The sequence below is a fragment of the Electrona antarctica genome (genome assembly GCF_951216825.1).
Source record: "Electrona antarctica genome assembly, chromosome: 5".
Taxonomy (NCBI): domain Eukaryota; kingdom Metazoa; phylum Chordata; class Actinopteri; order Myctophiformes; family Myctophidae; genus Electrona; species Electrona antarctica.
In genome coordinates this window covers 17337052-17350781 of record NC_136810.1, presented here as the reverse complement: position 1 = coordinate 17350781, position 13730 = coordinate 17337052, and the positions used below count along the sequence as shown (strand labels likewise).

Genomic DNA, 13730 nt, shown 5'->3' with positions numbered 1-13730 from the left:
TCTGGCTACACGCAGAGCGGAGGACGTCTGTGGCTATGGAGAAAGCACACATTGTGTGTGTGTGTGTGTGTGTGTGTGTGTGTGTGTGTGTGTGTGTTGCTTACAGCAGTAAGCATACAAAAAAGAAAAAGAAAAAAAGAAATGAAATGAAGTAAGACGATTACTGCATCCAAAGTAAGCAATAAAGTATACTAGAAACTGCATGGTCAAACAAAAAGAAAGAGGCCAAAAATATGAAAATAGCTGATCTACAAGCTCAACATGCCTCACAAACACTGGGAGCCGTTTGAGCTTGTGCCTGTTCTCATCAGGGTGGGGGGGTCTCCAGTTCAAATAAGAAATTATCTTTGGGGGGCCTGAAAAGTTTGGGAAGATTTCAGAACCCTGGGAGACCCCACAAATGATGTATGGTTTAAGTGGTAAGGTTTATGTGGTAAGTATAGACACTGAATTCCAAATAATTCTGTATCCTGAGGAAAAAAGTGGCAAAGAAAACGAATGAAGAACTACATCATCGAAAATACTGCTGTGTGTGTGTTCCGATAAAAATGTACAATCCTCATACTGCTACGGATATGTTTCAACATCTGTTATGATTCATTAGTCACTGTATGAGTAGATGGTAGATTATGTTTAATTCATAAGCAAAGGGCTTGCTCAGACACAAAAGTGTTCCTGGGTTAAGTGGGTTTGCATGATTCAAACACTTTTTGCCCATTGCTTCATCAATATCCTTCATTCAGGGGTAAACTGTGCTTTACAATTTACATTGCATTCAATCCTTCACACACAGACGGCAAAAGGAAACCATGCAAGGCAGTGAAGGCACCAACCTGCTCAATGGCTTAACTTTTTAGGATATTTTTGAAAAACATTTAAAAATAGTGAAAATAGACAATCTACATCGACACTTTGTGAGCTTGTCATCATCATTTTTCGACTGCGGTCAAGATCATGGATTTCACAATGCCACGCCAGACTTTCCGGTCCTTCATTGCCATCCCCAGTTCCTGCTTACTGATGCATGTGTTCCTAGCGATGACATCAGGGAACGACCTCTTTTCTACCTCTGGTCTGCTTTGAGGCAGGACTCCAGAGAAGAAGGGAAGATATAACCTCATTTTCAGCTCTGTAGCAGTGGCCGGCAAACTGTGTTCTTCTGGATCGGACTAGTGAAGAAACGCGGGGAAGGTTGCCGTATATTAGATTAGTCGATGGGTGGCTCTTCCAAGACAGATTTTGAGCTCTCATTAGAAGGTGGGTGTAAGTGCCATCCAACCGTTTCTCTAGTTTCTTTGAAAGTGTCCATGTCTCGGAGCCATAGAGTAGAATCGGCTCAACGGTCGTCCTAAATATTTTTACTTTTAACATTTTACTAAGCTGGGATGACCAGATCTTATGCATGTCATTGCAGGCTGACCAGGTCATACCCTTCCTAGTTTGAAGTGAGCTTGTAGATCTGCTTTTAAATAGTAAAAAAAGCCTAAAAGATTTAGGCATACGGGGTAAAGCGGCATGCAAGAAAAGGCCCATCTCTCTTCGCCGGAAATAGTAGACCCACAATATCACGACGCTTGTAGAATGTTCGCCTGACATGCCCAGAGACACTATTGGTTCATGTGGTTAATATGTAGCAGCTAGAAGGTCCTGGGTTCAATTCCCCCTGGGGACGCTGTGGGCGCTGGGGGCGTGTTCCCTCCTCCGGGTCATCAGTGCCCATACCCGAGGCGGGGTTGGCGAAAGAGCCTTTCTGTGAGGAGTTTGCATGTTCTCCCCGCGTCCCCTATGGTAGGTACCCTCACAAAAACATGCTGGTCGAATAACGTGTTCCTTCCATGTGCTGCGTCCGGCCAAGGGAAACTCTCCCCTGTCAGGTGAAAAGAAGCAGCTTGGACTCCTCATGCATAGAAAGAAGCATGAGGCCAGTCCGCTGCCCTCCCCAGGTTGGCAGAGGAAGTGTAGCGCCCAGGATTACATTAGATAATTGACACTGGGTGAAAAAAATGGGTTGTAAAATCGTGGGATAAAAATGATAGGGAAAGAAATACAGCAGATTAACCTGGCAGTGTAGTTGGCTAAGCATTAAAATGTAAATCTGTCTCAGTGACAACGTATTTATGCTGTTAAATCATGTAGACACGAACACCAAATGTGTTAATTTGCCTCGTGCAGTCTTATCATAATCAGAATGTTGTGTGCCGTGCTGAACAATGGCCCAAACAATGTTTCAAATTCTTCCACTCGTTCTTTACTAAACAAAAAACATGTGACTCCTACAGATGAAACTCAGAGCATGTAATTTTACCACATGCAGTAGCTGATACAGTGCCCTACCCGTTGTCAAAAAGTCCCAGCCACAACTTGAATCCATCCTTACTGTATTCGGTGGCATTGGGTAGTATAAGGTTGCAAAGGAACTTGTGTTTCGGTAAACTACAGAGGAGAGGTAAAGCCATGGGGAATGGGCTCCTGGATTGCGGTGAAATGCAACAAGTGTAAGTAGATATCCAAGCAGAATGAAGGAAAGACAACATATCCAAGCTTTGTTGTGACTGACTACAGGTTAGAAACCTTACAAGGAACAATAAACAGTGGAACTCAAGACCCATGACTTACATCATCACAATAACACACAATACAATAACACCTGTACACCATTACACATACTGACACTACTGTGTAGTCTACATATCCATTCACAGTATTATTCAGTATAATACTGCACTGCTCACTTCACCATTATTACTGCACCCAACGACTAATGGTTTAACATATTATGTTACACTACAATTGAAAAAGAAGTGCTTGTTTACTTCGAGTTAACCTCCCGCCGCAGGGCAGCTGGGCCCCCCGTCAAAAAAGAACTGTCGTCTCGGAGGTATCGAGACCCGGGGTGGCGTCTCGGAGGTACCGAGACCCGGGGTGGCGTCTCGGAGGTACCGAGACCCGGGGTGGAGGTACCGAGACCCGGGGTGGCGGTGATTTACCGAGACCCGGGGTGGCGATGATTTACCGAGACCCGGGGTGGCGATGATTTACCGAGACCCGGGGTGGCGGTGATTTACGAGCGTTGCGAGTTTCTGTCAGTGAAAAAAAGGTAGTCGACAAACTTTTTTTTGTCATAGTTTTAGTCGATAAAGTCAGTGTTAGTGTCAGTGATAATCAGTGTGTGACGGCCCTGCCCCCTCTGCCTCTGCTCAGTAGGCTATCCGGCAGCCTGGGTGTTTAGGGCAGAGTGGAGCAGGCCGTCAGGCCAACTGTGTACACCTGAGTGGGGTGTGGTTTGGGAGAGTATATAAGGGCCTCTCCTTCCATGCTCTCGAGCCAGCTCTCTTTCCTTCCTTTCAAGCAGGTGCACACCTTTTACAACACTCATATCACACACAGCACACTCCATACATCCATACACTGCATCCATAGACTGATTACTGACATTATCACATCTCATACCAGTTTATTTGATTATTGCCTAACTTATTTTAATTTAGAATAATAAATATATAATATAAAAGGTTTGCCTTGTGTGTGGACACTCTGTACTCTGTCTACGTGTTAATTGTGCTGAGTGATACTTCCAAACTCAAAAAAAGAAAAAGAGTTTCTGTGTAGCCTGCATTTGATTGTTACAGTATGTCAAAAGGGTTATTTACACAAGCCCATATGCGTCTGCAAGTTTTTGTCTTCTCATGGTAAATAAGTGTGGTTTTAACCACTGGAATGTGAGCCCAGCGTAAAGCAATGGGACGCTATGCTATGAGAGACCGTTTAATCAGCACAATGAGTCCAATGACACATGCAGACATGAAGAAACATAAGCAGTACGGCACGGCACCCTCAACTATAGCTTTTAGCGTCTAGTTTGAAAGGTGGCTGAAACCGCCATCAACTGCTGCACAACCGTTGTTCAGAGGAGAAAACCTACGTAGGAGTTAATTCTTCCAAGGTGCACAGTCTTAATTCAACTCCAGAAAAGGTGTTGAGTTAACACAATGCAGCTGAATCAATGTGAAACGGGAGTGATGAAAAAAAGCTCACATACTGTATACTATAGTAAGCTACGCAAATGTTAATTAGGTTTAAAAGAAACCAGCTGGGGTGCTGCTTGCTTGGTGGTGCAGGCAGTTGGCACACAAGGCAACAATACTGAGCGTTAAATTAACTCAGAGTGTAAAAATGGACTCAGAGGTAACTAGAAACAGAGTATATTAATCGGCATTGGCTTCCTTAGCTGTGCAAAAATGCGGGCTTGCAGGCAGTTGGTTAAATTAATTAGAAGTTATCTGGCAAACTAGAAATCCCACTACATGTAAGAACCTCTAAAAATGTCAATTGAAAACTATTATTCAGTCTTACTGCAGTGGTAGAATTGTTTTCCTTCATCCTTTTATATTGGGCTACAGTGATATGGCATAGGCCTATACCTTGAACAATGTAACTTAATTAACTTTTAAATAAAAGGTTGGTGCACCTGCCATACCAGCCAGTGCAGCAGCCAGTCTGTAGAATGCTTTGAGGACTTTGGGACCCATGCCCGCTTTCTTGAGCTTACTCTAAAAATAGATAGGCCTCCTGTATAGTGTGTACCAAAATCTCCTGGAGGGGGGCGTCAACATATGTGTCACGTGGTAGGGGCCGCCATACTTGTTGGCTTGTCTGGTTTGTTTACTTTGAGCGACTATCCGGTGTGCTTGTATACGTTCTTTTTTTAAACTGACCTCACAATGGTGCAGACTTGCTCAGTAAATAAGTGCCACAGCAGGTCACGTCGAGGGAATGAGCCAGAAAACGGAATTAGATTTTCAGCTTTCCAGCATGGAGACAGCATCAAGGAACCCAGATTGACGAGTTTACAAAAAGACGTAGAATGGCTTGGATCTCGGCTGTACGGCGCACGCCGCAGAGACATAACGTTCAACAAAGTATCTAAGCACAGCCGTGTTTGTTCACAACATTTTCCTTGTCCTTGTAATGTATTTGGGCCCGACGTTCTTTCTATCCATCCTGGTGTTGGTTCACTATGTTGTCGCCAAGAATGAGCTCAATATTTACAAAAACATACCACCGTCACTCTATTCTAAGTGATGTGGGCTAGAATTTAAAGCCCACGAGACGGCCGTCCCTAGCTTTTCAGACACCGCCCCCCCCCCCTCTTGGTGACGTACACGTCACAAAAAACAGTCCGCAGTTGTAGGCGAGAGGCACTTCCGCGTTAGCCTGGGGTCCACCTATGCTTTCTATGGCATAGGCAGCTCCCGGCAGGATCCGCCGGGAGAATCTAGACGCAGCTGCGTGACATGAGACTAATGAATTAGAGCGACAGAGAGAGAGAGGAGTGTGTGTGTGCGTCAATTTAACAAACGTGCAGACGATCAGAAATCAGCAGAGAGTGATCGACGTTTGCGCTACTCTATGCCGAATTGAAGTGGACTCGGTCTCAGACTTTTTTTTTCTCCCTGGAAATAAAAACTCCTGGGTTTCCGAGGCTACTTCCGCGTTGGCCACAGAAGCGGGGCGTGGTTATGAGCACAAGCTGTATAGTATTTAGTATGTCGCGTATGAGTGCAACAGGTCTCCAGTTATTTAACCCAGTTACTTTGCCATTTTTAGGGACCAGAACAATGATGGTTTATATGTTAATACAACATCTACGTATGACGTAAAAGTGATCTAAACAAACATTTAAAAAGTCCATAGACTTAGCTGCCATATGACGTAATTTCAAAAGCCAGACGTTGGACGCCCCTCAACAATTGCTGTTCTAACTAGATAAAGTACCCCTCGGGGCACAGGTCTCCACCAGGGCAGGTCAGGTTGTGGCCTCCTGGTGGCGCTATAATAAGCCAATGTGGTGCCATTTCTTCTTACGCCTTGGATGGCAATTGGATGATTTGAGGCATTTTGTTCCAAAAATGTGTTTTGCAAAAATCCACCTGTTGGTGGCGCTATAACAGGACAATGTGAAAAGGGTGGGATATATTCCTCAGCCTAGTAGGAAAGTCTGTGAAAGATTTCATGTAAATTGCACGCTGCGTTCATGATTTGAAGCAATTTGTTCAAAACGGGCCAATCCTGCCAACTTTGAAGGCCAATGTTAGCCAATTAGGATGGAATATGAAATATCGGACAGATCCGGCTTGAACATATGACTATAGAGACAGTGTGTAACGATTTGCGGGATTTTTTAACAGAATCTGGAGGAGTAATATCCAAAAATTGTTTTTCAAAAGTTGGCCTTCTGGTGGCGCCTATAACAGGCCGTTCTGGATCCAGGGAGTGTGTGCGCAAAATCTGGCATCGACCAGTTTAACGGTGCCGGAGATTAGCTGTACACAGACGGACGGACACACACACACACACGTGTGTGGACGTGCAAAACATACTCTCTCCCCAATGCCTTCGGCCTGGTGGAGACAATAATGTAAGGGGGGGATTGGAAAAGTGTAAGCACGTGTGCTCCATGCATGGGCAGACGCACACGCACACACTAAAGTAGTCTCTAAACATCACCCAGCCTAATACTGATTGAAGTGGATAAGCACATGAGACTGCCCCTGCTGCTTCAAACAGAGGATCAGGCACCTTCAGTGGGACTATAATCCACTCTCTCTCTGTGTCTCTCTCCCTCTCACGCGCGCCTTGTTTCCCTCCTTCTCGCCTCCCCTCCCCCCTCCCTGACTGCGCTCTAATCGCCCTGTTGTGGCGTTAGCCTTGGCGTGGTGGTGGTTTCTCCTCCCTCGCAGGAAACACACACACACACACACACACACACACACACACGCTCTCTCTCTCTCTCTCTCACTCTCTCTCTCTCTCTCACTTGGCTGTATATATAAGTGGTGGATGGCTGGGCTTGCGTTTCAGTCAGAGAGGAGAGGAGGGAATGCTGCTAGTGTGCGGGACATATTATGGTGAGGAGGGGGCATGCCCCCACCCCGACCTCTCTGTGGCCCCTTCCCCACTTAGGACTGCCTGCTGCGTTGGACAATGTGTGGCGTCTACTACAGGTGAGTGTCTTTCTTCAGTTATTGGTTCAATTCCAACATACAGTAGTATATAAAAGTTAAGTGGTTGTCAAAGTGGTGGTCCAGGGGCCCCCCACAGAGGGGAGTCCAAAGCATCGGGCTTCCTTAAAATAAAACGTTTTAGAACAGGGGTGCCCAAAAGGTAGATGGCGATCTACCAGTAGATCAAAGGCTGTGCAGGTAAATAACTTTTTGGCATCTGCAACTTGAATTAAGGTGACTTGATTGATTGACATTTAGAAGGAGCCTGTCAGCTCAAACCCACAATGTATTACTTTGTTTTCAAGATTGTTGTGCACAAACGTCAAAAGAAAAAACCCTACCAATTCCATTTCCCCCAGTATTTCCCATTCCAAGTGTGTTTGTCTTATGTCTTACTGTATGTAACGCCAGCGCTGCTATTCTAAAACCCCCTCAGGTACATGGGTTAGGGTTAGGGTTACAATGGGATCTGATCTTTTTTTTTGGGTGGGTATACAGATCTTGTTGCGCTGGTCATTTTGAAAGTGGCTCTCAAGTCAAAAAAGGGTGGGCATGCACCCCTGTTTTAGAACCACTGCAGTTAGATGTTGCAGTGACAACTTTTGGAAGAAGTGAACAACAGGAAAATTATGTCATTCCAGGACATCATCCTGGCATGACTGACTATACTAGAGTCTAGGAAGTCACAGAGTTTGTAGATAACATGTATTTTTAAACCCTCGAGGCCCGACAGTGGGAGGAGGTGGTTGTAGCACCAAACCTTCTCCTTAGGGCGCAGCGGCACGCAGCGAGAGAGGGGGGCGTGTCGCACATGGAATGTACACACACACACACACTGTAATTCAAGACCCGAAACAATGCCCTGTGCAAGCTCTCAAACGTTTTGCTCATTGACAAAAAAAAACACACCCGTGTGAACTGAGTGGTGTAAGGTAAGGTAAGGTCTGTAAGCCTGTCTGACGTAATGAAATCATGTCTGACGTAATGAAATCACACCCGGGTGAACAGGGTGAACATAGCAACCATGCTAATTTGTTCTGCACAGACTAACAAAGCCAGTTGTAGGAGTGGTTTACACCACTCAAAAATCATGTCTGACGTAATGAAATCACACCCGGGTGAACAGGGTGAACATAGCAACCATGCTCATTTTTTCTGCACTAACAAAGCCAGTTGTAGGAGTGGTTTACACCACTCAATAACAAAGCCAGTTGTAGGAGTGGTTTACACTTTACACCACTCAAAAAACTGTATAGCACTGAAAAGCTTAAAAGTTTCTTTTGCATACCGTATATATCTGCAATCGCCACATGTTTATTTTTTTTCCCTCAACATTTTTGAGTGGTGCAACCACTCCTATAGACAGCTATGTGTGTCCCTGGGTCTGTCTGTCCATGGGTCTGTCTGTCTGTCTGTCTGTCTGTCCATCCAAGCACGAAAATAGCGTTATAGCGTCTATTCACTACCAAGTGTCACTATTGCACACAGACAGACATACACAGGCCAGGGAGGAGGGCTTGTACAGTACAGTACAGTACAGTACAGTACAGTACAGTACAGTACAGTACAGTACAGTACAGTACAGTACAGTACAGTACAGTACAGTACAGTACCACTCACTTCAGACGGGTCTGATTTTTGCTTTTGTTTGTACTGAACAGTAACATATTCTACTGTATAGTGTCTATATATACAGTATCTGTTGCGCAGATGTTCAGAACATCTTATTTTGAACAAGTCCTTTTCAAAGGGCCCGAGAACATGCAAGGTTGGGGTGGGACTGGAAGCATATAATGCAGTGCTGGTGGTGAGACGCGTATGTTTAATAGCATGAATTAACTTGCATTACAACCTCCAATAAAATGCTCATTTCTGTTTATTGGTGCACTTTTGCCTTCATCTCCCCCCCATACTCACAACGGTCGCCACAAGGTATTCCAAAACGCACTGCACAGAGAGAGTGATAAATAATACACTAGCATGGTTTGACAAGCCCTCCTCACACAGAGAGTCATAGTACAGTAGCAGAACACAAGAGCGCTCTTACCCCAGGTTAGATCCAGTGACCTCGCAACGGTCGCCACAAGGTATTCCAAAACATAACCTCATAAAACTATGCCTAAACGTAACCTCAGTAAAACTATGCCTAAAACTAACCTTATTCCTAAACGTAACCTAAGTAAAACTATTCCTAAACCTAACCCCCTTTGGGACCCCCTCTAAAATGAGATGCTACATCTCAAGGGGCTATCCTTTCAATAAAGCTCTGAGCAAATTCTGAACCCTATTCTTAAAACGTAACCTCAGTAAAAAATGCCTAAACCTAACCTCGTAAAAACAAATACAAGAGTACAAGAACTGAGGGGGCAAGCGGTACAGTAGCACGGTATGACAAGACCTCCACACGTGGGGTTCAACATGTTTGTTTTAGAAAGAGCTAGGTTTGTAAACAAGTGGGGGAGGAAGTACTCCACAATGTAAGAAATACTCTGTCGCAAGTATAGGGCGGCCTGTACTCAAAGTTGAACTCGAGTAAAAGTCCAAAACATATTGCCATCAAAATATGCATAGCCTACTGTACTTCATTTCTTTCAAATTGTGTGAGAAGTTGTGAGGTTTTTTTCCTGCTCATTTATTTGTGTCTTCACTTCCAATTTCCCTTGTTTCACTTGTATCCTGTCTGAGTTCTCTATCCTGATTGGATAAAATTGGTATCCTACTATCACAATATAGACCCATTTCTGTAACACTTATTTTAAAGAAAATCACTTACCCTATCTATCTATAAATGCACCATGTCTCTGTAAGTCTGTCTGTACGTACGTACGTACGTACGTACGTACGTACGTACGCACGCGTGTACGGCTGTAATACACGTAACTCGAGAACCGTTAACCCCACAGATTCGACACACGCGTTCCACACCCCCAGTGCCCGGTGTCGAGTCGGTCGGACCCACGGTTGTCCAGGACCTCCACAAAAGGCCTCTGCCCGGGCTCTGGACAGGGCTCCTGCCCAGGCTCCATATATGGAGCTGGTCTGTTCTGACATCACAACACTCCAGAACTCCATATATAGAAATAAAGGGAGAGAGAGACAGAGAGACAGATACAGAAATCTCCATATATGGGCATAAAAGGGACACAGACAGATGGGTGGAACGGGTACTCTGACACGGGTATACGACGGGTATTGCATTGCCGGGTGGGGCATGGATCTCCAACTTCCATCGTTACCAACTCGGTGCTCCACAGCCGGGGCACCGGTCTAGTAAAATTAATTGGTTAATGTATTTTATTTATATAATAACCTAAATCAGGAAAGTAACTAATAACTAAATAATAATAAAAAAAAGTGGAGTAAAAAGTACAATATTTGCCTCCGAGATGAAGAGAAGTATAACGTTGGTAAATGGACCTACTCAAGTGAAGTAAAATTAGCTCAAAATTGCACTCAAGTAGCCTACAGTATTCGAGTAAATGTCCAACCACAGGTTGTAAGTGTAAGTACAGTATGTGACAGGAGGATTCCAGGTCAGGATTGCAGTGAGATCAGAGGATAGGAGAGGATGAGGCCAGACCCAAACACACTGTGGGCCAGAGTGACAGATTGTGTTTACAATGTTGGAGGCGCTCCCAGTGTTGCCAGAGTTTGCGAGGGAAATAAGCAACTAGGTTTATGAAAGCAACTGTGACTAGGTCACGTCATCAACACTTTAAACCTACAGTATATCCATTGGATATTTATAAATAGCCTATCTACAAGCTCACAGCTTGTAAAAAGTTGCACCTGTGCGAACTGAGCGGTACAACTATACTTTTGTTGTTAACTTGTTATAGTGTGTGTGTGTGTGTGTGTGTGTGTGTGTGTGTGTGTGTAGCTGCAGTGTGAATAGGTCATACTTAAACAGCAGGGTCAATAGGTCGTACTCTCTAAACAGCAGGGTCAATAGGTCGTACTCTCTAAACAGCAGGGTCAATAGGTCGTACTCTCTAAACAGCAGGGTCAATAGGTCGTACTCTCTAAACAGCAGGGTCAATAGGTCGTACTCTCTAAACAGCAGGGTCAATAGGTCGTACTCTAAACGGACATAGGGACAGACAGACATAGGGACACACAGCTGTTTAAAGAAGCGGTGTGCACCGCTCAAAAACAAAATCTTGGGGGCGCAATTTATTTTGATTGGGGGGGAATACATATTAATTTGGGGGTTTCACTGACATGAAAATGTTTGAGAACCACATCAGTTTAAACATCAGGAAGCAACTACACTTTAGAAACAAGAAAAGAATTATACTCAAACCCTAACCTAACCATAAGCACGGGACTCGCTAATTACCTATGAAAAGTCCCATTGAACTCTCGTTTCAAGAATGGGAAAGTGATCTGTTTTAATTTGTTTAATTTTGCTTGTACTGTAATCCGACACCCTTTTCTTCCATCTTAGTATTTAGTTCTCTGTCTCTGGAAAAAAAATTAAATAAATTGATGTGGCAAAAACCAGGGCAACAAATCCCCAAAAGTATGGTCTTCCTCATCATTCATGTGAGGTCATCCAGCTGTTTTAACCATCCAGCGGGGGAACAATCCAACACAAACCAACTCTAGCTCACTATTTATCTTTCACATTGTGCCCTTGTGTAGTAGTCTGGGTGGCAAACCAACTTAGTTTGGAGCCAATCATCCTGGCAAAAGAAGAGTTATGACGTTTGACCCCACAGTTTGTAGAGTTGTGTAGACTTTAATATCATGGTTCTTTCCCCGAGTTGTTTTTCAAAACTCCTGTGAGGCCATGAATCATGCAATGTCTATTTTTGACCGCATTCTGTGACTGTTGAGTTGAGTTTGATTAACATCTGTGTAATCCATTCTTTAATACATTCTGCCCTCATGCTTTATCTGTGGAAAACACATGCAAAGACCCAATCTTGTCTGTTTGTTTGAAAGGTCAATATCTAATCTAATCTAATCTAATCTGGTACTTAACTTCTAAACAAAATTAATGTTCAAGAAAGAAAAAAAGGCAGATCTATATTAATAAGCTCATGCTTTGTGAGTTTGTAGACCGGCTATTTTAGTTACAAAGTATATCGTATCTGTCAGGTGGAAACCTCATATGTCCAAAACTGATACTTTTCAAAAGAAAGAAATAGCAGATCTACAAGCTCAAAATATGTCACTTCACGACACGTTTAGATCTTACATCTGCTACTTTTTCTACTTTTGTGTGACACTGTAGTATGATCAAGTAGGGTATTATTTTATGAAGAACAAAACAAACAACAAAAAACACAATGGAGTTTTCTGCCTGACAGTAACAAAAAAAGATTAAGTGTATATAAGCTGTGCAAGGGTTAAGGGTATCACCAGCAACAATGAATTATACAAAGATGTCGCTTTAGTTAGGCCTAGATCCCATTGGCACATACAGTCAGGATGTCTCCCCCAGTTCTTGGCATTCCAACGTCTGCTTGGCAGCCTGTTCCAAGATCATATTTATCCCTTTAGCTCAGCCACAATTGTCCCTTTCCAAGCTGTATAACTTAATGGGCTGAACATGGCACTGACTGACACTATGGCCTGGGTTACGACTTCTATTCCCTGTTGAAAACATACTGTACTGTAAATGGGAAGAACATGGCACCAATAGTCATCCTGTGTCGATGCATTGGATTGGAGCCAAGCTGTCTCCAACCCTGCCAGAGGTATAGGAATCCCCATGCCATGAAAAGCTCAATGGGTAGAACATGGCATTAATACTGCCACAAACAGATTATTCCTGCTCTGATTTCTTTTTTTAGCAATAATGATGAAGCCTATAGAGCGTCGCAGTCCCGCCCCCTACCATGGACCAGGAAATGAATCCCAATGCATTTTTCCCATAGACATTTCAAAAAGTATTTATTTAAAGACGGTTACGCCGCGGACAAAGCCAACTCGAGTCGTGACAACTCATGACAACACAAACAATATTTTGGACCAAACAAATAATTACAAAGAAGAAAAACAACAAAAAAAGTGTTGTAACCTGCGACTGTGACGCTCTATAGGTACCCCTGTACTCTATGGCATTTGATTGGTCCAGGCAGAGCAATCAATTAGGAGGATCAATAAGGATGGAGAGGGCTATCAACTTGGTCCTTGGTGGGAAATTGCATATTGCATGCATATAATTGCTGCCAGGCAGACATCTAACGCCCTACTTGATCATACGACAGCGTCACATAAAAACTCATCAAGTCACTCAAGTAGCAGAGCAGCAAGCTCTAACGTGTTTTGAGCTTGTAGATCTGCTATAGGCCTATTTGCATTTGAATCAATATTTGGATGTATGATGTTTTCCACCCAACAGGATTGGACGCATGTTGCATCATGTCATGGGTAGACATTTTCAAAAAGGGGCTGAAGTGGTTAATGGAAAGATCTATTCCATTCGGGTAGAATTTCCACTGGAGCACTGGAAATGTTTACACTCATCATTGCTACTAAAAGGCACTTTAGCAACCAAATCAAATGAAATAGGATACATTTACGGTAAAACAAAGTCCAGGAAGTCTTGATTGATCCATAATCCCCCGGTGGTGCAAAGCAGACAAATTGCAAACCCACGTCCGAGGAGCGAACCCTCTCCATCCTGACCCTAATTTAAACCACAGCAATTGATTGGTCCCAACCAAACTTTAATTTTGGCAGAAGCTGTTAGTAATCCTTAATTGCTTGAAAGTA

At 43.7% G+C, this 13730-nt stretch overlaps 1 protein-coding gene across 1 annotated transcript in view; it reads left to right on the top strand.

Annotated features, from left to right (window-relative positions):
• The first annotated feature begins 6882 nt into the window (after positions 1 to 6882).
• The window catches only part of hyal4 (hyaluronidase 4), a 52186-nt gene continuing 45338 nt past the window's right edge, over positions 6883 to 13730 (top strand). The window contains exon 1 of the mRNA XM_079502213.1: positions 6883 to 7004. The gene's annotated coding sequence lies outside the window, so the exon portion shown is untranslated. The remainder of the gene's footprint in view (positions 7005 to 13730) is intronic.